General features: G+C 31.1%; 2 long non-coding RNA genes across 2 annotated transcripts; both read left to right on the top strand.

The window, feature by feature from the left end:
• The first annotated feature begins 89 nt into the window (after positions 1–89).
• Positions 90–20,597, top strand: LOC145304187 (uncharacterized). Its single transcript, XR_013874020.1, has 5 exons — positions 90–163; positions 13,635–13,802; positions 14,311–14,373; positions 19,895–20,017; positions 20,518–20,597. It is a non-coding gene; the product is annotated as an uncharacterized LOC145304187 (long non-coding RNA).
• Positions 20,598–22,012: 1,415 nt separating this feature from the next.
• On the top strand, positions 22,013–23,536 carry LOC145303768 (uncharacterized). Its single transcript, XR_013873811.1, has 3 exons — positions 22,013–22,119; positions 22,851–22,906; positions 23,455–23,536. It is a non-coding gene; the product is annotated as an uncharacterized LOC145303768 (long non-coding RNA).
• The last annotated feature ends 1,729 nt before the right edge of the window (positions 23,537–25,265 follow it).

Raw genomic sequence — 25,265 nt, 5'->3', positions numbered from 1 at the left:
ATGTTAACGAAAAGAGATATACATCACAGACTGACTGGCCCTCATCATAAAGAAACTTTGCTAAAAAAATAATTTTTTGTTGATAATGTGAAACACCAGGATTGGAAGTTAACTGCTGGACTACCAGTGGCACAGACAAGACCTCAGGCTGTTGCCATAGCTGGTAAATTAAATTTTTTATAAAAGTAATGGGATATCTCTCTGTGTGGACCAAAGTAGCTCGCTAACTGCTGAGCCGACATAGGTTTCCTTCAATGTAGCTTTTCCTACTTCGTTGAAAGTTTTATAGCTATTTTTTGGGAAGGGTACTCAGTAAATAACAAGGATGACGAGACCTCCATAAAAATTCTGATTGACAAACGCACTAACCTAGTTATAGATCAGATTTTCATTGTAATAGAAAATAAATATAACAAAATTAAAGCTTAAAATTTGTACATGACTGACCTAAAGACCAAGTAAATTATAAACTGGATGCTTGTTAGTACAGTGAATCTCAAACCTTTATCATGAAATTTAAAATTCCTCCCAATTGTTTTTTACAAACGGACAGACATTTCAAATTCTGGAGTAGTATTGTTCTTTAATATCACATAATTGACCAACCGACTCTTATCTACACTTTATCTACATTTTTCTACATTTTATCTACATTTTAACTACATTTTATATACATTGTATATACATTTTATTTACATTTTATATACATTTTATCTACATTTTATCTACATTTTATCTACATTTTATCTACATTTTAACTACATTTTATATACATTGTATCTACATTTTAACTACATTTTATATACATTGTATATACATTTTATATACATACAAAATTCGCGAGTCGGCTCCTATTTTTTTCTGGCTCCCAATATCGAATCTCATATGTATTATAGTAAAGATTATAAGCAAATTTACATATATAATCCCAGAATTTTGGGAGTCAATTCATGTCTTCAAAGGCGATTTTTTTCAAAGATTTTTGGTGTTTAGGAGCCACTTTACAAATTTGATATGTAACGGTAATAAAGATGTTAAAGATAAGAAAGTATTGTTTATAAATAATTAATTACTCTTCAAATACTTGAAAAATATACTGCTAAAAAATCGCGCAACCTATTATATTTGTTAATTAAAATCTTGTAAACGGCTTGAATGATTTTATTTATTGGGATTTATGTATTTTTTTTAAGATCTATAAAACTGCGAAATCAAACATCTTATTGACTATTCTATAAATCAATTTATCTGTCTGTATGTATGTGTTAACAAAGATCTCATAAACAGTTAAATCACACAATTTTTAACCGCTGGACCGATCAATACAAAATTTTCAGGGAAGTTTAATGTAGGTCTTGGGTTAGTTTTAAGTTGTTTTGAGGGGGGAGGGGGGTGGAGATTGTCAACTAAGATCTCGTAAAATTCCGCGGTACCCAAAGTATCATAACAGCATCTTATTAGACATTGGGGACTGTAAATTTCCGCGGTACCCAAAGTATTATAACAGCATCTTATTAGACGTTGGGGACTGTAAATTTCCGCAGTACCCAAAGTATTATAATAGCATCTTATTAGACATTGGGGACAGTAAATTTCCGCGGTACCCAAAGTATTATAACAGCATCTTATTAGACATTGGGGACTGTAAAATTCCTGCGGTGCCCAAAGTATTATAACAGCATCTTATTAGACATTGGGGACTGTAAAATTCCGCGGTACCCAAAGTATTATAACAGCATCTTATTAGACATTGGGGACTGTAAAATTCCTGCGGTGCCCAAAGTATTATAACAGCATCTTATTAGACATTGGGGACTGTAAAATTCCGCGGTACCCAAAGTATTATAACAGCATCTTATTAGACATTGGGGACTGTAAATTTCCGCGTAAAAGATAAAACAATAGACATTAATCCTAGTAGGCTAAATTTTTAATATGTTGTACTCAAAGCAATTCCTAACAACTTTGCCTTTATAAAAAAGTTGAAAAAAATCACTTTAAATATCATTTTTTCCCTTCGTAAGTTCGTATGTAATAATTATCAATGGAAAGAAGGAAAAAAAGATAGATAGATAGATATTAGATATGTTTAGGCTAAGCAATATGTATGGGTTGCGTATGTATATGTGTGTGTGTGTGTATTATGTGTTGTGTTATAATTACATACGGAAGCCCTTACCACAGCGCATCCAACTTACAACTAGTTTTATCAGTCTGTCGGTCTACAAGCCATAAAAGACATATTAAATACTACACTCCATAGATGCCTCTAGGGGCACTTAAGGTAGGGGGGGGGGGAGGTATCTCTTATTAAGAGGGTGAAGATACCCACCCCAAAATTAAAAAAAACTTCTGACCTTAAGAACCATATCGGTTAAACAGTTAGCAAGATCCTTTGTAACAGACAAAAAAGCATACTACTTTATTTCAATGGCATCTATAAACCCCGACTAAACTGTACATATATTAATTAGGAAATTATCTAGTTTTACTTTCTCAAGATTTTCTACAGATATGATTGTCCTTGTTTAAAAGTTTATCCTAAACTGCATGGGAGGCAATTAATTTCCAACGAACTAATAACAGCTAAAATATTTGAAGAATAAACAAACAGATAAATAGATAGATAGATCACACACCCACTTACAAATACATATACACATTTTAGCATTTTTTTTGTTGTAAAATTTTAAATTATATTTTGTAACATAATTTTCTAAAACATTTATTAAAAATCCTCTTTTTGTTTTGTGAATACTTTGTGTTTTATTAAAGATTTTTAAAGCATGCAATTTCAAGTGTAAAATAGTTGAAGTAAATTAAAGTAAAACAAGGATGACAACATCTATAAATTCAAAGCAGTAGGACAAACGAACAGTAACACTTGTAGAGTGTCAGAACTGAATAATCAGAATATAAATGTACGAGTCTAAACAAAATTGTAAGTAATTCTTTTGAAAATCTGCTTGATACAGGATAATGTTTATGGATGTACTTACATTTTTAGGGCTTAATTTTACAGATGCTTAGCTTATAACATTATACCTTGATGTAAGAAGAATAATTATTCTCGTATTCATTCGAATCCGGTGGATAGGAACTGGTTCTCATCCATACGAAAAACTAAGTCTAGCATCGTATTATATACAGCTTTCTACGAATATAAAAATGTACAATCATAAGATTAAAACCAGTTTTTTAGCCGGTGCCTTCGGCACCTCGGGGCTAAAAAAACTAGTTTTAATCTTATAATTGTACATTCTATATCCGCGGAAAGCCGTTTATAATACGATGCAAGAAATAACTATTACAAAACTCGGATGAATAGAATAATTATAGCACATTTTGTTGTTGAAAAGGTTAAAAACCTACATGTTTTTAATGGACTTAACAGATGCTTATAGAGTTGCTACGCTTTCTAAATTGTACCTAACTTATATAGGAATCATCATACAAAGTTTTTAAATTGACAGTACAATTCTAACATGTCTAAATTAACTAAAAAAGCTATTCATTCCAGACAAACAGACTGACCATTATTATAGAAAAGCTTGACTTTTAAAAACGTTTTTTTACTGTATAGAAAATGTGTAAATTTCAAATTTCCCTAAAAATTCATATGTATAGATTAGCAATAAAGATAGTCTTAATTGCTCAACTGAATTTTTCTGAACGGAAAATATTTCTTTTTTTATTTAAACTTGGAAACTATTTGACTTTTACTGTATAATCTACAAACTGCTTCGCCCCTAATCTTTAGGGCGAGTTGGGAATGTAAGACACATAGCATAAATTCACCCCAAGATTATTCATAAAGCTTTCCTGAAAAGTATAACCAATTAAGACCCACAATTTCTGTAATTTTTAGCTTCAGACAAAAAAACCTTACTACTTTATAGTATGGAACACTGTACTAGAAGCGGCTACGCCCCTAGAGGCATATAAGCGCTCTTTGTTTGGGGGGAAACATATATTGTTATCCCATAAGTGATTATATATTATGTAAATTCTAAATTTATCATATTATATTATCAAGTTTTAAAGTTATTGTATCAAAGCCAATTTAAGGATTCTTTCAATTTAGCAAAATGTGTAGCTTTTAATGTTAAACTTATAACTTGCTATTATTTCAACAATATACTAGAAATTTAATTTCATTGGCTGAAAATTTTTCTGTTATAAATACTTTAATGAAATGAGTTATTTAATAAACCCAAATTTAGCAATAATGAATATTTAATATTATATTTGAAATTCAAACATAAGTCAAAATCTAACAATCTATAATACAAAGTAGAATGATGTCTCTCCGTCCGTCTGTCTGTTTGTCTGTCTGTCCGTTTGTCTGTCTGTCTGTATTATATTTTACTATTCTTTTATATATTAAACATTGGAGTGTTATTCATACTCTAAAAATGCACGAAACTTGCAAAATGCCATCCTTGTTAAAACCACAGACAAAACTATATAGCAGTGTAATTAAAGGCATACTAAAATTGTTATCTTAACTTGAGACAAAAATAGGTGTAGCCCTGGGATTTTCAGGGCTTAAACATTGGACAAAAGTTTGATTTAAACACATAATTAAACTTATTATGATAGAACAGTTGCTTTAATTTTTAATTTAACAAAAAAGTCAATGGATGAGATGATATGATTGTAAAACTTTGGGGACAAATAGAATTTACAATCCAGTGTTCCCATCCCTTCCTCCCTGATCTAATCTGCTTCAGTAATAAGAGGTATTTTTTTAAATCTTAAATTATATAGGTATAAATTATAGAATGATAAAGGAGAACTCAATCAGTTAAGTGGTTATCGAAATCTGAAGCTACACACAAATTAACTTACTACTTTATACGATAGGATATATTTGAAATAACTTATACATTTTTGAAATAACTTATATTTTTTTCTTTCGATTTATCCTTTAGAATTCGTGAACTATTACTTGAAAAGGTAAAGATTATATTTCTGTAATAAAATTCCCAGTTGTCGTTGATGATTCGCCAAACCCAAATTTTTAAAAGTCTTTAAAAAAATAACAATAAACTTATTTTGGTGCTATTATAATTAAATTTGGTATTTACTTGTCTGATTAGGAAAGCTAAATATAGGTCGCTGGATAATTTAATGCTATATTACTGACCCTCGTCTCTAGGGGCGCAGTCGCTAGTAATATCTCTACAAGGATGACAACATCCAGAAGAAGTAAAGCTCATAGTGTACTAAAAATATGGAGATACGGAAAGTGTCATGTGTGACGTAATAAAAATACGTGGGAAAGGGCGATGGATTTAGACCTATTTTTATGATGTCACACATGACACTTTCTGCCTGACAGACAAAAGGGAAGTTATAGAGCAAATTCTCAATTGTCATGGAAATATTCATAAATCCCCAAATTTTACATTGACTTAATAACCAACATAATCAAATTCTTGTTGATATAACACAATTCCAAAGCTTAATAAGGGCTTCAAAACCTAAATGTTTTGACAGTTATATGAATTATAATATTTAAGGGTGGCAATTGCTAACAGAATTTTTCCCCATCTTTTTATCATATGATCACGATTTCTTTAGTAATATGTACATTTTATTGCACGACGATTTAAATCATTAATTCGGTTCAAAAGTAATTTATAAGAAATAATTTGTATACAGATATAAATTTTCCTCAATTTTTAGGGTACTGTGCCCAGTGAAATAGCCTAAATCCATTGGGAAAAAATTTAAACTGATTGCTATATTATTTTTAAGATCATAAACACAGACGGGCATCAAACCTTAAATTTAATGTCATATATTCATATTATAGCTGGTTATATGTAGTTGTATATCTTGGGTTTGGTTTTAGGCTATTTTGAGGTAGGTATGTCCATGTGACCAAATATTTGTTTTAGTTCATTATCTATTTAATTATTAAAAAATTAACTAGAAAAAAGAAGTATGGAAATTAAAAAAGAAACAAAGAAATTAAAATCATTTGACCAAGCAATTAATGTTCCAATGTTAATTTATAAACATTTAATCAGTAAACCCTGTCAATAACTTTTCTAAAAGATTTTTCCGCTAAGAGAAAGCAACAGGGTTCGGCAGCCGCGACTAAGCCTCAAATTAAAACCTGTTTATGCTCTTGAATTTTTTTGAAAAGAGTTATTGCCCTATTTGGGTCAGGTTTAGACTTTCAGCTGATTTTTAAAATGTAAAATATTGATTTTCATGTGTTTTACAGGCGGCTGACGAGCTGCTGCCGAGCCCTGAAAAGCATTGACTTTTGAATTAAGCTATAAAAATTGGAAAGATTTTTTTATGAATATAATAGATTTGAAATCTGCATAAAATTTTAAGGAATTTTTTATAAAATTCGTTTTTTGTATAATTCTTTATCTATAAGCGCAAATACAAATTAAGTTAAATAATTTTGACATCTGTGATTGGTGGATTGAAAACTATCTGCGCCCTGATTGGAGAAGCTTAAGTGACGTACTTCATTCAACCAATTAGAGCGCAGGTAGTTTTCAATCCACCTATCCTTTTGGTCAAAATTTATTAACTTAAATTGTATTTTGCGCTTTTAAATAATGAATTATATAAAAAACGAATTTTATAAAAAATCCTTAAAATTTTATGCAGATTTCAAACCTATTATATTTATTAAAATTCTTTCCAATTTTTATATCTTATTTTGGATGCTTAAAGTTAGGTATTTCTAGGACTTTTAAGGGATCAGACAACGGGCAATAAATTAATGAATATTTCCAATGAAGATAAACTGATTATTCCTCCTGTAGAATATTGGTTATTGGTGAAAAGTTAGGACTAGTTATAAACTAAAGTACAATAGTATTTCAACCAATGAATAAAATAATGTGGTTATAAAACTTTGAATACCAATGTAATTAATTCCAATGCAACCTCATTCCTATGGTTTTTCTTAAATATTATCCTTTGTAATGTCCCTATATCCCTGTACAGCTAAAGTGGGTGGAAAGAAATGAATAGGTTTATAAAAGATCACACTAGTAATTTCGAATATACTAAACCTAATACACATGAATTAAAGGTACAGAGGGTTTGAATAAAATAATATTTGTACAGTTTTTTCAATATCCTTTACTTTATATTCTTTTATATTGTCCCATGTAGCCTTATTTTAATTAAGATGCAATGTTGTTTAAGCTATGGACATATTTGTCTTTGTTTGTTTAGCTTTGACTCGTGAATTAACTTGACTTGTAGCAATACAGATAACTTTTCTTATGATTGCAAGACATTTGTCTGAAAGTGCTAAAAGCGCATGGTTATCAGTTTCATTAAAATTAAATGTAAAACTTTTACTAAATATAGACAGATATATAGTCCAGCTATAAAGAAATATATTTAGAATGATAAAAAAGCTAAATAGTAGCTCTGCAATGAAATATTTATGCTTAATAACCGCTTTTCTCAGCTTTTTATCTTAATACTAGCAGCTACGCCCCTAGAGGCTTTCTTAGGGCATTTGAGGTGGGGGTGGGAGTTAAATTCTAAAAGAAAGAGTAAAATGATGGGTTTTTTTTTTGGGGGGGGGGGGAGTTGATTACCCCCATTTTCATTTCAATTTTTAAACAAAAAATTGTGAGGGTGAGGGGTAATTTTTAAAAGCGAAGCTTTTCTATAATTAGGGTCGGTCCGTCCGTCCGTCTGTCCAAGTCCATCCGTCCGTCCGTAACGGATAGCTTTTTTCGTTAATTTGGGCATGTTAGAATTGTCCTATCGATTTCAAACTTTGCATGGTCATTCCTGTAGTAGTTAGGTACGATTTAGAAAGCGTAGCAACTCTATAATCATTACCAAAATGTCCGTTTAAAACATGTTGATTTTTTACTTTTTTAACAAATTTTGATGTAATCTAATCATCCGATTGATCTCATTTTTTGGATACTGATTCCTGGGACATCAAAATACAATATTATAAGCGAAGCAACTCTATAATTAAGTCCTAAAAATGTCAGTATGTCCATAAACATAATTCTGTGTCAAGCATTTTTTCAACAAATTTACTTACAATTTTGCATCGACTATTATACATTTATATTCTGATTATTCAGTTCTGACACTATACAAGTGTTAATGTCCGTTTGTCCTACCGTTTCAGCGCTTCGCTTTTATGGATGTTGTCATCCTTGTTTTGGTAGAGACAGACACAGATTATCACTTCCTTAGATAAATAGATAGATAGTCAGATAGACAGACAAAAAGATTAATAGATAGATAGATAGAGATAGATAAAGAGACAGATAGATAGATAGATAGATGGATGGATAGATGGATAGATTGATAGATGGATATATGGATAGATAGATACAGTTAAAACATATTCAATAATTTGAAGTATTTTAAGAGTTTTTTTTTGTCTAGAGTTAAAAATCATGAAAATTGGTAAACTCAATTAGTTGTTCTTTTAAGGGCAGCTTTATACATATCTTACTGGGTGGATTTAAGCTATTTTCATTACCTCCCTCGCACAAATATATTATAATCTTATATAGGAAATAACTGCAGAGAGAGAGGGGACAATAGTCCCCAAAGTTTTCTTATTCGTTGATTTAATAATTTTATGGCCTATAGGGAATTTTGATTGCTTGGTTTATTGAGTTGTGTGTTCAAACGTCTCACTCACTAATCTTCAGATAAGGTAATTTGTGTATAATTTGGGATGTTTATCAATTTATCGGCCTTTGTCTAATCCCTTTAGATATCTGGTTATATTATAACAATTTGTTATTAAAAAATCTTTAAATGTCATTTTATGTTATATTCTTTTTAGTAGCAAAGCTACTCTATAAATAACTTTGTGTGTCTATCTGTCCGTCCATCTGTACGGCTAGGGGGAAATATCAATTTCGTAGAAAGCTGAAATTTTTAGTGTTAACCTAAGAAAGAGAGGGGACAATGGATTGTTTATCACACTAGTCCCCAAATTTTAAAATAAAGTTTACTAATTGTTGGCTTAACAACTTTGGGGATTTTTCTTGACTTTTGATTAGTTGGTCCATAAAGTTGAGTGACTAAACGTTTCAACCACTAATTGTAATCTACAGAAGAGGTTATTTTGTGTATCATCTTTGGGGTTGTACATCAATATATCGGCCATTGTCTTATCCCTTTAGATCCCTTGTTATATTATAACAATATCTTATTTATCTTTATCTTTAAATTGCTTCTTATGTTATCTTTTTTAGCAGCAAAGCTACTCTATAAATAACTTGGTGCGTCTGTCCATGCGTCCATCTTTATAACTAATGGGAAACGTGTATTTCTTGACTACTATTTAAGGTAGAAAGCTGAAATTTTTGTTGAAAACTTGTAAGACCCATGCACATCCTGGCTATACATCTTCCAATAATTACATTATACCAGGGAGGGAGATGACATTGGGCTGTTTATTACACTAGTCCCCAAAGTTTTATGATAACATTTTCTTTTTTGTTAGTCTTACAACTTTGGAGACTTTGGTTGGTTCAATAAGTTGAGTGTCAAAACGTTTCAACCCCATTTTTTCATCTACAAGTGGGGTAATTTCGTGTAAAATTATTTGGATGTTAATAAATTTATCACCTTTTGTCTTATACCTTTAGATCCCTGACATTATACAGTTTGACTTTTTTTTACTAGAAAACCTTTTTTAAACAAAACTCTAATTAGGGTCTGTCTGCACGGTCATCAGTTTATAATTTGGACGTGTTAGAATTGTCCTATTGTTTTCAAACTTTGCATGATGATTCCAATAATAATTAAGTAAAATTTTAAAAGCATAGCAACTCTGAGAGAGAAAATAAGATTTACCCGCGGCAAAAATCAAGTTTCTTAGATAACTAGCGAACGGATTGGGTTAGAGTGGATCTAAACACGGCAAAATGAGCGTCTCAGTTTGCTGGATTCACACAAAAAAATTAAAGGAGCTAGGACAATTTTAAAATAGGCGGACCAAACGATTTATGTTCCATCGATACGAGTCGAGGCTTAAAAATTTCGGCCTCTCAGCAAAAATCAAGTTTCTTAGATAACCATCGAATAACGGATTAAGCTACAGAAGATCTACAGAACACAGCAAAATGACCGTCTCAATGAGTAGAACACATACAAAAAATTTGAAGACTCTGGGACAACTTTTAGGTAGGCGGACCACATGATTTGTGTCCATCGATACAAGTCGAGGAGTAAAAAATCAAACTTTCAAGTTGTGGCCCGACAAAGAAGGAGTTGGAATCTTGACCCCATATTTAAAACTTAAATGTGGCTTGTTGAGACGAACATTTTGCCGTATTAACATCGACTGTAGCTCAAAAGACAAAAAAGTTTTCCTAGGAGAAACTGTTTTTTTCAATTTTTGAGCTTAAATTTGAGCCAAAATCTGTAAGTCAAAAACACAAATCGTTTGGTCCGCCTATCTTAAAATTGTTCCAGAGTCTTCAAATTTTTTGTGTAAGTTCCTGGGGTTGAGACGGTCATTTAGACACCCTAACATCGATTCTAGCTCAATCCGTTCGCTAGTTATCGAAGAAACATGGATTTTTTCAATTTGGTATTTAATGTTTTTAAACATTTAAAAGTGAAATTTCAAAGTATAGTGTATTTTTTAGGGGAACTATGATGTGCGTCTATCTCCGAAAGTCCACTATGACCCTATATGGACTTGGTGGAGGTTTTAGTGTCAAATGGCAACACAAAAGTGCCTACTAAGCTAGTCTACGTGGTAAATGTGCCCTTTAAAGGGTAGATAGACAGGAATAAGGTATAACCAACAAGCGAAAATAATCTAAAATAATATTTGGGGGGCAAATGGAGAGGTCGTCAATTTTACGATGTGTTGCCCCCCAACGACAGCTGAAAAAGACGTATAAGTTTCGTGATTTTTTCCCGAATTAATTTCGTTATTGGTATAAGCTGGTAGATAGAGCTCCTTTATCGTAGTATAGAAGGCTTATAAGTAGACAACGGTTGGTTATATCTTAGTAATGGTTAATGATCCCTTCTTTAAAATTATCCCTTCTTTAGATTGTAAATAGTGGTTGAAACGTTTGGACACTTGCTAAACCAACCAATCAAAATCCTATAAAAGTCAACACAGTTGTTAAGCCTCTCCCTCTCAGGGTTTCAGAGGATAGAAAACTTGAGATTTAGGAAGTTGAAAATGGGGTTTTCCTCCTGCACGCCCTTGATACCAAACCATTACAGTGAACTCTCTTATATACAGGATAGGTTAGTATATCTAACTTACATTTCTTAGGTGGGTATATCCATACTAATACTCGCTATAATTTTGAATTCAATTGTTTATTTTAAAACTATTTCTAAACCCCGACATTGAGGGTAAAATGGGCTGTTACTTACTCTAGTCCCCAAAGTTTTATAATAACGTTTTCTTGTTCTTTGGCTTTTCCAAATTTTTAATGGTTGGTTTATTAAGTTAAGTATCCAAATGTTTTAACCACTTATTGTAATCTACAGAAGGGGTAATTTTGTGAATTAACTTTGGGGATGTACATGAATTTATCGGCCATTGTCTTACCCCTTTAAATCCCTCTTCTAAAACGCACCATACTTTCTCTATCTTATACTTCTTTTTTAGTTTGTTGATTTGTTTGTCTGTAAAGGATGGACAAATATATATTAACATTTTAAATTAAGTCTTATTTTTAAATGTCCCTTTTTCATTTTATAAAAAAAACTTAACTCAATACAATATCAAAAATTTTCTCTATTAAAGACTTGTAGCTGACTAAAATAACGATCCCCCTCATCCACCCCCTTTACCCAATCCACTACCCCTCTACTGGATTAACGAACTGCCATAATAGCCAAGTATCCACTATATATCCATTGTCATCCACTAATAAAAATGAATAGATAGATTTTTAATAGCGAAGCTACTGTATAACTCAATCTGTCTGTCTGTCAGTCAAATTTACCTACAATTTTGTTTCGAATTATGTACATTTAAATTCTGATTATCCAGTTTTGACACTCTACAAGGGTTAATGTTCTTTTGTTCTTTGTTTATAGAGCTTCGCTTTTGTGGATGTTATCATCCTTGTTTTCTTTTACAGTAGAAGAAAACACTTAATGCTCACTGATATGGAATATTCGCTGTCTATCTTCGGTGGCAGCCGAGAAAATTGCATGTCCCCATAGCGTTACAGACTGGCGGACTGATGAATAGACAAAGTAAATTAAGAGAAGCTTCGCTGCTATTAAAGAAATTGAATTAATTGAACTTTATTATTTAAGAACATGTTGATAGTGTCCTAGAAAATTTTCCTTATGACATGACGTCAGGGAGAGGTGAGAGGAGAAGTGGGAAAGGAAACCCCTTAAAAAGAGATGGATCTAATGACGTCATTATAGGACTATTTTAACATGTTCTTATTTAACCCTTACAGATCGGGCCCCCATTCCCACCTTAATAGATCGGTGGGGGGGGGGGGGGCTTCAAGAGCCCCCCTCTATCTTGGCTCCTGTTACAGATAACGACAGATAGATAGATAGATATATAGATAGATAGATAGATAGATAGATAGATAGATAGATAGATAGATAGATAGATAGATAGATAGATAGATAGATAGATAGATAGATAGATAGATAGATAGATAGATAGATAGATAGATAGATAGATAGATAGATAGATAGATAGATAGATAGATAGATAGATAGATAGATAGATAGATAGATAGATAGATAGATAGATAGATAGATAGATAGATAGATAGTTAGATAGATAGATAGATATATAGATAGTTAGATAGATAGATAGATAGATAGATATAATTTTCTGCAATTTTTATGTACAGCCACTCTATATTTGACAATGTTCATCAATAAGGACATAACTGTCTCGTACGGACAGGCGGACGGACTTAACTTATATGTAGAAAAACTTCGGTTTTGTAAAAAAAATACTAAAATGAAAATTATTTCATATAGTTTCATTTCATTCTAAATACTGAAAAATAAAAAAAAATATTATTATTACTTATCCTGCTGTGCTAATTTTTAATAATTTCATCCTTTTAATCAATTTTATCAAAACTTTGGAAAGGTTGTGTGATTTAAACAATATATATTTGGGTCTTGATATGTAAAAACTCTTAAACTGTCTCTAAAAAAATATTTAGAGCCACCACATATTAGATTCCAATGCTTATCTCTAGATCAAGGTATTTATGACTTGGTGCTTATCTTAGCTAAAATCTTTTACATATAAGATTCAACAATGGCTCTCAAAACTTGTCCCAATGAGCCGGCTCTCGGAATTTATATTATTACATTTTATATACATTTTATCTACATTTTATCTACATTTTATCTACATTTTATCTACATTTTATAAACATTTTATATACATTTTATCTACATTTTATATACATTTTAACTACATTTTATATACATTTATATACATTTTATCTACATTTTATCTTTATTTTATCTATATTTTATCTACATTTTATCTATATTTTATCTACATTTTATCTACATTTTATCTACATTTTATCTACATTTTATCTATATTTTATGTACATTTTGTTTACATTAAACCTACAATATAAATCTATCCTATTGATTAATATACAAATTATTTCTAGGTAAAAACGGGACAGCTCAATCAGCACCTATCGGTACCGCCATAGTTGGTACTAATGGATTATCCTTCTCCCTACCTGTCTCTACCTCCCTGGCAGGACAAAATGGACTGGCGGTGTCAGCGCCCAGTGCCTCAAGTCAGGCGGGCATTGGCGGCATTGCTATTGCAGGTATTGTCTATAAATCCCAATAATCAATTTATTTATATATCATATGTGTTATCTAAAGGTAGTACTATTCTTCTGGTTCTAGAACAAATGCGTCTTTTCTTACTTTGGCTATTATCTTAAGACTTTATGTACTAGCCTAAAATCTCGTTAATAATAAAGATTTTCACAGCATTATGAGGCGGCGCTAATTTTTTTTTCTTTCCAAGCCAAAGACAAAAATAATTTGTTGGTGATTAATTTCTTTCATAGGATAGTGGGTTAAATAAAGCAATACTTTTGTTCAATTAAAAAAATTTAATTTTAAATTTTTATAAAGTATTTATAATGTTTTACATTAAAATAAATTGAGAAATTGCTAGTTTTTACGAATCTATCCAACTATTTATCTATCTAGGTGGACAATCCATTGCTGTGACTGGATTGGTGAGCCCAGAACAAGAAGATATATCTATCCATCTATATAACTATCTATCTATTTATCTATATATTTATCTATCTATCTATCTAGGTGGACAATCCATTGCTGTGGCTGGATTAGTTAGTCCTGAACAAGAAATCTCTCAAATTTCAGGTATAATTATTGAAGTCATATTTTTTCCTCTTCTTTTATAATTTGGTTTGTTTCTAAAATTAGATTTTTATAATCTAAATAAACATACCAAATTTTTAGTATTGATTATTTTATAAAGAGGATATGTCTTACTGTTCATTATTCAAACTGACTTTTGTCTACCCCAACCAACTGATTTTTTAAATCATTCAATTTCTTTTCTAAACTAGCTAATAGATAGGCTATGCATTTGAAAAGAAGTATATTATTTAAATCTTTCCGATACTATAAAGTCTACATTATCCTATTTCATACAATAAATTTTCATATTAAGAAAGTATATTTTTAAAATCTTTCTGATAAAATAAAGTCCACATTATCCTAATTACAATACAATACATACAATAAACTTTCAAACATTGGATACTTCGCCTAAAAATATAAAAGCAAATATATTATATTATATCTTTCGATCCCATGGTATAAATTTAACATTATCTTATTTAAAACTATAGATTTTCAAAAAAATAGGTACATAGTCTATGCTTTGTAAAAGAAGTATATTACATGAAATCTTTCCCATACAATAAAGTCTACATTATTGTATTTTATACAATAAAATATCTTAACATAAAAAAAAACAAATAATTTCAATATTAATGTTAAATATATTTTAAATATACTTATACAATTTAGGAATTTAAGCTAAATATTTAAAATATTAGAATTTAGTAAAAATATTTAAATAAAAGTTAACAAGATACGTACTTTTAATCTGAACCTTGTGATTTTCAAAATAAGGTTATAGGGGGGGGGGGAGAGGATTCTGTGCTTAACTAGGTACTTTGAGGGATCAAATCGACTTTATTACTTACCAGGGATGTAAAAGAATAAGACAATGGCCAATAAATTGATTTACATCCCCAATCATGACACACAAAATTACCCCTTATTTAGATTACACTTAGCCGCTGAAAAGTTTAGACACTCAACTTAATGAACCGACCAATCAAAATTAAATTAGAGTCCCAAAAATTATTGTGTCAACAAACAATTAAATTTTGGGGACTAACTTGCAAGTGTAAAAAACAACCCAATGTCCCCTCCCTCCATGATTTTTTACTCCCAATTTTGGTCTTCTTTAAATGTTAAAACGTTTTTATTAATTCTAATTATTAAAATATATTATGTTTCTTGTGATTCAGCAATTTAATCAGAGAGGGAGGGAACAATGGAATGTTTATTACACTAGTCCCCAAAGTTTCATAATAAAGTTTCTTATTTGTTCGCGTAACAACTTTTATGACATTTATTGATTTTTTATTGGTTGGTTTATTAAGTTAAATTTTAAATCATTTCAACTACTAAATATAATCTACAGAAGGTGTAATTTTGTGTAACATCATTGAAGATGTACAACAATGTATTGGCCATTGTCTTATCCCTTTAGATTCCTGAATTTGATATTTGTACTTTAAGAATATATTACAAAATAACAACATTTAATATCTATAATTATAATAGATTAAAAATTCCGAAAACCTATCTTAAACCTCTTTTCCATGTAATGGGATTTAATTTTGATTGGAAAGATAATTAAAAAGAATATTAGAGAAGTCATCAAAGATTGGTTTATTATCTGCTAGTAGCTACGCCCCTAGAGGCCTCTATAGATAGTAAATATTTTTTTTTAGTGGGGGGGAGGGATAGGTTTGTTTAAGATAATTTTTCTTGAGAGGGTGTTGGTATCCTTCCCCATAATAATTATAAATCTTTCCAGAGCCTTCGAGAAGCTTCACTGTAAAAGAAAACCATATCATTCTAGCGGTTTGGAATATCTTAAGTTACAGACATCTTATTACCATAACACATGTAATAAGTTTTTTGCTCTAAATTGTTTCAAAGAGTTCTAAACATGGTTAGGTTAGGTTATATTGGGTAACTGGAAGCCCTGCAGGCTAAAGGTACCCAGGGATAGACTCCAAAGGGTTAGGGATTCCCGGAGGGGTAAGGCCTTAAGGGGATTAAATACCATTTACCAGCCACTAAAATCTTTAAAGGTTGATAACAGATCTATAGTATAGATGTTTATACAAATAACTACCTGCCCCCCTATTCCAAGGAACTTTTTCGTCTGCCATCAAATTGTTTTCTGCTACTTGTGTTAATATTCCCGACACTATTGGTGAATTTTCAAAGAACCAATTGAGAGTTGATACAACACATTGAAATTTACATGTAAAACTTAACTCCATTTTTAAAACTGATTTTATTTTACTTTATTCTATAAAACTTTAATGAGATAGAGATTAATATCAGAGAGAGAGAGGGGACAATGGGCTGTATATTACACTAGTCCCCAAAGTTTGATAATAACGTTTTCTTATTCGTTGGCTTAACAACTTTGGGGACTTTTGATTGGTTGGATCATTAAGTTGAGTGTTCAAATGATTCAACCAATAATATTAATAACCGAAGGGGCAGTTTTGTGTATCATTTTTTGGGATGTACATCGATTTATCAGCCATTGTCTTATCCCTTTAGATCCCTGGATAAATATAATTAAACTAGTGGGAGGAATTTTGATTAATTCATAGAAATAATCATAAACAAGTATTTATCTATTTAAGACATTTATTGAAGGTAGAGTCACGTTGATATGTAAGAATCAAGGATCTAAAGGGATAAGACAGTGGCCGATAAATATATGTACATCCCCAATGATGATTCACAAAATTACTCCTTCTGTAGATTATTATTAGTGATTGAAACGTTTCAACACTCAACTTAATGAAACCTAACCTTAATAAAGAAGTAATAAAGAGACCAATGTCCGCTATCTCTATGAAACATATGACATACAAAAAAAAGTATAACTATTCCACTAATATTAATAGATATTTTTAAAGACTAAATTTTTTGGTTAAAAAGTACTAATATTCTATTATTAGCATAATTAAACTACTTAATTAGTAAAATTCCTTTTAAAATTATATAAAATGTTTATAGGAATAGTTTTAATTATTTTATATAACTAAGTATTTTAATTTTTAACATGTTTTATAACATAAAAGATGCCCTTCGTAACAAAATGTATAAAATATCTAATGAACAAGCATGAAAACAGCCATAAAGGCGAATCTCTAATATAAAATGAGAAAAAAGGACAAAAGATCAAAATGTTAAAAATCAGACGTACAGACTTTTTGGTAGCAATTATAGAGTTGCTACACTTTATTAATTGTATCCAAATGTCATAGAAATCAGCATGCAAAGTTTGAAAATGATAGGATAATTTCTCCATGTCTATCTTAATAATTATAGCATACAAAAAATGTTGTAAAAAAGTAAAAAAATCAACATGTTTTAAAAAGATCTACTCGTAACGATTACAGAGTTGCATGTTTCCTAAATAGCACCTTAGTATTAAAGGAATCATCATGCAAAGTTTGAAATCGATATTACTATTCTAATCAATTTAAATTAACCAAAAGAGCAAATTGTCCGTGACGGACGGACGGACCGACGCGGCCCTATAATTAGAAAAGCTTGGATTTAAAAAAAAAAAGTAATATATTACATTATGACAAATGAATTCAAAACAAGATAGTTCATGCTTAAAAAGTTCGCCTCTAATTCAAAGACGATAAAAATAGGGGATGGGGGAAGGGGTTGATAACCCCCCAAATTGTAAAAAATATTATAACGAAGCCTTTAATTGTTACAAAAAAGGTAAAACATTGAAATAATAATAAAAAAAATAGCCATTCTGTAGATTAGGTAATTGGTTGAACAGTTCAGGCACCACTGGTTTGGAACCAACCAAATAAGAACGTAATTATAAATCTTACCAAAGTAACTTTCAATCCAATGTCCCCTCCCTCTCTGTTGATTAACAAGGATGACAACATCCATGAAATCGAAGCACTGAAACGGTAGAACAAATGGACCTAAACACTTATATAGTGTCAGAACTGAATAATCAGAATATAAATGTATAAGAGTCGAAGCAAAATTGTAAGTAAATTTGTTGAAAAACTTCTTGATTCAGGATAATGTTTATGGACATACTTGCATTTCAGGACTTGATTATAGAGTTGCTTTACTTATAATATTATACTTTGTTGTCTCAGGAATCAATATACCAAAAATCAGAACAATCGGATAATTAGATCACATAAAAATGTGTTGTGAAAAAAGTAAAAAATCAACATGTTTAAAATGGACGTACGGACATTCTGGTAATGATTATAGAGTTGCTACGCTTTCTAAATCGTACCTAACTACTACAGGAATCACCATACAAAGCTTGAAATTGATAGGACAATTCTAACATGACTAAATTATCAAAAAAAGGTATCTGTCTCGGACGGACGTACGGACGGACAGACCCTAATTATAGAAAAGCTTCAATTTTAAAACATTAAATTTAATTAAATCAACACATGAAATCAATACAGACAATTTTTCACGCACGTGTTGATATTTCCACGTTTATTTTATTGAAAATTCTTATACATAAAGCGCAAGTAAAAATTCTGTGAAATTTAATATTGTTTTTCTTGTTGAATTATCCGTGGGTAGATTCTCAATTAATGGATATAGAATATACGTGGATATATTGACAGAAGCTTTTTTTCATCAATTTAAGTTGTTGATATGAACATTATTTATTAGTCAGTTTGTTCATCTAGTAAGAAGGGAGGTATTATTATTGGACTGTTGCACTCAATTTTTATGTACTCCGATAAATTGATACTCTCTGCTGGCTAAAATAATGATTCCTCCATCCGCCCTCTTTACCCCATACCTAATTCTCCTACTAGATAAATGAACTGATCAATAAATGAGGCATAAGTTATCAACCTAAATTGACGACAAATTTTACCCTGTCAATATATCCACGTATTTTTACATCCATACATTTATGTCAATTGAATGCATTCTTAGTTTTAAGAATAAAACGTGTTTTTTAATTTTGTATTTCTTGTTCGTTTTTTTATCTTTCTCACAGTTTCTTAGTTGTATAGGTTCTGCAGGGAGGGATTGGACATGGACATAGGGCTGTTTATTACACTAGTCCCCAAAGTTTACTTAAGTTGATGTTCAAACGTTTCAACCACCAAATCTACAACATGGGTAACTTTTTGTATCATAATTGGGTATGTGGTGTGTATACCAGATTATCGGTCATTGTCTTATCCCTTTAGATCCATGGGTAGATAAAAAATATTTATGTCAATGCATCTTAAGTTTTAAGAATAAAACGTGTTTTTTTAATATGGTCCGTACTTCTTATCGTTTTGTTTGTATATCTGTTTAACAGTTTCTTAGTTTTATAGGTTTCTGCAGGGAGGGAGGGAACATTGGACTGTTTATAATAACGTTTTCTTATTTGTTGGCTTAACAACTTTGGGGACTTTTATAGAATTTTTATTTGCTGGTTCATTAAGTTGAGTGTCCAAACGTTTCAACCACTAATTCCAATCCACAAAAGGGGTAATTTTGACAATCATCATCGGGAAATCTACTTTTTTTCAAGGAGCTACAAAGCAAGACTTGCTATCCCAACTTGGAAAACTGTACCCCAGCCTTGTCCAGAACCTGCCAAACTTAGGTGGCCTACAACAGGCTAACCAACTGAATGGATTCGAACCCGCGGCAGGTAAAAATATAATTATTTGTCTAATTATTAACCCTTAACAGTTGGGCCCCTTGCTTAACCTTATTGGTTGGGGGGAGGGCATTCAAAGTCCTCCCCCCCATATCATCTCAGTCCCTATAGGAGTTAGGGAGATAAAAACAAATTGTGCAAGTCCCCTGTTTGATAATAAATTTCCGACTCTAAGTGAGTCAAAGTCAATTTTTGCTTCTTTCACCCTTTTATTCAACAACCTTTGTTTTTAGGTCCTTTTTTACTTAAAAATTTCAAACGGTTGTAATTTTCTTATTTTTGAAGCTAGAAGAACAATTTTTTTACAGAAAATGTTTATCTTTACATAAATTTTATATTAGAAATTTCAAAACATAAATTCTGCGGCCGCCGCTGTATTTGGCAGCTGCCAGCCGCTGCATTTGGTGGTCGGCGGAGAAAAACGGCGGCGGATCTTTATGAAATTTTAAAGTCTCTAAGTACAAAAATATATCTATCTATCTATATTTTAGTACCTGCAGGACCATCTCATCCCAGCTCCATCTTTGACCTTTACAGTAATAACTACCAGGAATAGAAATACTTGAATATTGAAACTTAAAATTTAAGATAAAAAGAGGGCCCTAACTCTGCGAGACCAATACCCGTAGTGCTACAGTGTAACTAAAACACCTAACCTAAACTGACCGTACGTAAAATATAGAACACTACCCTCTCATTTTCAATTTATTTTAAAATAAACCATGGATGGGAGGGGGGATTTTTTCCTAGACTAGGTACTTTGTGGATGATCACCTTTTTTTGTAAGGTAAGGCCGACGTTCATATATTTTCTCTGAAATAATTTTTTTGTGAATAGGACAATAACGTCAGAGGATTCAGAATAAATAGGTCAAACGTGTTTAAAGATTTGTTTCTTTAGATAATACGAGTTTATAACAAAGAAAAAAGAATACAATTTTGAAAGCAAGTAGATATACTAAAACTCTTCTAAGAACTGAGGTAGATTGGCTCAATGCCTCACTAAAATCAGTGATGCTCGATAAAAATTTTTGTTAAAAAATCCTCTAAAATCGACAAAAATTTTGGGTTATTAACATAAGATTTGGTTTAATTTTTGTAGATTTTTATGCGATTTTAGAGGATTTTACACCAAAAATTTCAGCAATCCTCACTGATTTAGTGAGGCATTAGTGAAAAGTTTTTAAAGAATACTCCTATGTTCAAATAATTTGGAGTGATAACTGTTCATACAAACAAATGGATGGGTAGAATTACAGATAAATATAAAGCTTATATCGAATCAAATTGTTAATTTGGCAAACTGAAACTTATAGATAGACACACAAACTGAAACTTATAGATAGACACACAAACTGAAACTTATAGATAGACACACAAACTGAAACTTATAGATAGACACACAAACTGAAACTTATAGATAGACACACAAACATATTGTTCTGAAATAGTCGGTGTATTCCCTTAAAAAGTCTTGTTTACACAAACACCCCCCTCCGCTCCTTTTTTTACGATTGAAAAAAGGGAGGGGGTAGTTTTTCTTTTGTTTGTTAATTACTGAGGTTAGGTTAGATTTATTGGGATACTTTGTAGCCCACAAGGTTGGGGCACTGCTGATATTACCTACAGGGGTTACACACAGGGGAAAAAGATATGCAAATCCCCCCCCCCCTTTTTTTGTATAAAGTGAGTATTGTTTACCTAATTTTCAAGTAAATGCTTTTTTCTAAATAAATTTTTTTTTTCTAAATTTTTTTCTAAATAATATTTAATATTACCATGAATACTTTAATATTTTCTTCAAATTTTCTGGATAAATCTGGTTTTCATTGCCTTTCAGTGAAAACTCTCAAATTGAATTAATTGCCTGTTGTCCCCTCCCTTACTCCCTTGGTTTATAAAACTTTGGGCACCAGTGTAATTTTCCGTCTAATGTCCCCTCTATAATAAATATATGTAAAATGTAAGTATTTTTAAAACAAGGAGCCAAAAGACAAACCCTCATTCCAATTGTATAGCAATAATGAAAACCCAATGCCTAATCCACTATTCCAGCTCTATAGCAAGAAGGATGTTCAAAACCAAGTAAATCAGGTAAAGTAGCTTTTATATAAAAGTAACAGGATGTCTGTCTGTCTGTTGCTAACAGCTGGACCAATTGTATAGCAACTATGAAGGCCCAATGCCTAACCCACTTTTCCAGCTCTATAGCAAGAAGGATGTTCAAAATCAAGTAAATCAGGTATAATAGCTATGATCCTTATATAAAAGTAACAGGATGTCTGTCTGTAGCTAACCAGTGGACCAATTGTATATTAACAATGAAGGCCCAATGCCTAACCCACTTTTCCAGCTCTATAGCAAGAAGGATATTCAAAACAGTAAATCAGGTACAGTAGCTTTTAATTGTTATGTAAAGGTAACAGGATGTCTATCTGTCTGTAGCTAAACATCTCTCTAACCGCTGAACCTTTATGGTTCTCCTTACAGGGTAGTTTCTTATGTGTCATGGGAAGGTTTATGACTATATTATATGGGGAGGGTACCTCTCCATCCCAAGAGAAGTTACTTTTCTTATTAAAGCTAAATTAAAAATTGAAGATTCCACTTACCTTCCCCCACTTTCCCCAAGAGGCCTATAAAGGCGCAGCCACTAGTAATTTTTGGTTGTATTCGTTAAATCCTTGCTAGCCAATGAACCGATTGGTTTCTCCATGTTGGAGCGCTTGGAGAGTTTAAGTATGCTGATGGTTTAAGGCTATTTTCATTTTTCACTCTTTCCCTTTCAATACAGAGCCTCAAAAAAATTAAGTTTCCATTTTTAGGGTTTCCAAATCCCGCTTGTAAGAATGGGACAAGGCACTACCTACATATTTCCAAGGTAACGATAGTTAACCTGGATGATCCTGCCAGGTTTGCTGGCATCCTGTGCCTGTCAGGATGGTGATATTAAGAAATACTTCATTATGAATTTATATTAAAAAAAAAACGTTCGCGTCCATTAGAGTTAAAGGCTACAATCAAACACATTGTTTTAGTCAAACTGCTTGAAATTGAATTTTTATAATTTATGCCCTAAGATTATAAGTGGCGAAGCTCCTCTATGTATCACAAAAATTATCCATTAGTATACAACTATCTATCTTTTTATCAATCTATATATCTTTATTTATATCTTTCTTGTTGTCTATCTATCTAACTTTATTTATATCTTTCTTTCTGTCTATCTATCTATCTTTGTACCTATCTATTTATTTATCAATGTATCTATGTGTCTATTTTAAGGTGATTATCTACTTCGTAGTTTTTCAACAAGATTAAATTTAGGAATTATTGTTATCAATAAAACTATCTATTTGTCTATCTATCTATTTATATATGTATCTATCTCCCTATCTATTTATAATTCATAAATCTATCTATTTATAGAGTGATCAACTACTTCGTAGCAGTACAGCCGGATCAAATTTACAAACTGCTAAACAGGAAAATATTCAAATATTAATTATAAATAAAACAATAGTTATTAATACAGCTTTCCGCAGATATAAAAATAAACAATTGTAAGAATTAAAACACGGACTACCGCTAAATAAACTTGTTTTAATCTTATGATTGTACATTTTTATATTCGTAGAAAACTGGATACAATGAGATGCAAGACATATTTTTTCAGTATGTCTGAAAACCGGTTCTAATCCACCGGATATCAATCGGATTCGAAGCGATACTGGAAAAGAAATTATTCATAGATTTTGTTACCATGCATTATCCAGCAAAATATATACCTAAAAAATTTCCCTTTTTAAATTTATAGGAAAATTGATCTTTTTCATTTTCAAAACTGTTAGCTTGAGGGCATTTTTTAGGTTGTGGGTTTTTTCAAAATCTAAAATATTTTGAAAATTTATAGGTAGGAAGGGGGGTGGGTGGGTAACCAGCAATTTACTTTTCCTCTCTTAGTGAAAGGAACCTCGCAGTAATGTTATAGCGAAGTTCAGTAAATTATAAAGAAGAGGGTTTTACACTTTAGGCAAAGTTAAGTTGGGTTACGGCAACGCAGTTATAGTTCCTGAGGGTTAAGAGAAGTAAAAAAAACTTTTCTTATTTTAAATGTATTTCTTGAAAGGTGGACGGGGGAAAATATTTCAGTGCTCACCAAGAACTTTGTGTGAAGGCACCATATAATCTTTGGTGATACATCTATGCACTGTCAAAAAACTTCCCAAGGTGGTTTTAAGCTATTGTTTAAATATTACAATATAGAGGCCCCTAGAGGCTAGACTTATCCTAGGGGTCACTTGTAAAAAAAGACAATGCTAATAATATTTTCTATATAATCTTTGGTGATACTAAAAAAACTAAAATACTTCCTAAGAAGGTTTTATGCTAATTTTTCAATCTTACCATACAGAGGCCTCTAGAGGCTAGACTTATTCTAGGGGTAAACTTGTAAAATAAAGGACAATGCTAATAATATTTCTGTATATAATCTTTGATGATAAATCTATGCGCTGCTGTTTAAAAACTTCCCAAAACGAGCATTAATCCAAAACTGTCTTTTACATAAATGCCCAGGTTATAAATCAAATCAAAATTTAACCATATATTTAACAAGGATGACTAGATCCATAAGTAGTAAAGCATAAAAAGAATCATGTAATGGACAAACGTAAGTTATAGACTAAATGTTCAGTTGTCATATCAAAAAACTCACAAAACCTTTAAAAAAATGTTTATGTCTTTATACCATGACCGACAGACAAACGGTCAAAACAATGTATGGATAATCAAGTATATTTGTCTAATGTCTATCTATGACTTTTTTTAGCATATTAGTTATTTATTGGAGATAAATTGATGTACAGTGTACATCTCCCAATTATGATACACAAAATTACCCCTTCTTCAGATTGCAATTAGTGTTTCAAACATTCAAAACTCAACATATAAAAATTCAATGAAATTCCCCAAAGTTGTGTTCCATAAAAGTTTTGGGGACTAGTGTAATGAACAGCCTAATGTCCCTTCCCTCACTGAATCCCTCCTTTATAATAACATCTTTTGGTCGATCTAACACTTTTTGTGATTTATACTTCAAGTTATCTTTCTCTATGCATATTATTTCAGGGAGGAAGGGAACATTGGGCTGTTAGTTACACTAGTACCCAAAGTTTTATAATAACATTTTCTTATTCGCTGGCTTAAAAACTTTGGGTATTTTTTTTTACATTTTGATA

This window comes from Acartia tonsa, chromosome 13 (genome assembly GCF_053477335.1).
Source record: "Acartia tonsa isolate MP-2025a chromosome 13, ASM5347733v1, whole genome shotgun sequence".
NCBI lineage: Eukaryota > Metazoa > Arthropoda > Copepoda > Calanoida > Acartiidae > Acartia > Acartia tonsa.
Note: the sequence above shows the minus strand (reverse complement) of the source record. Positions and strands in the feature narration are given on the sequence as shown.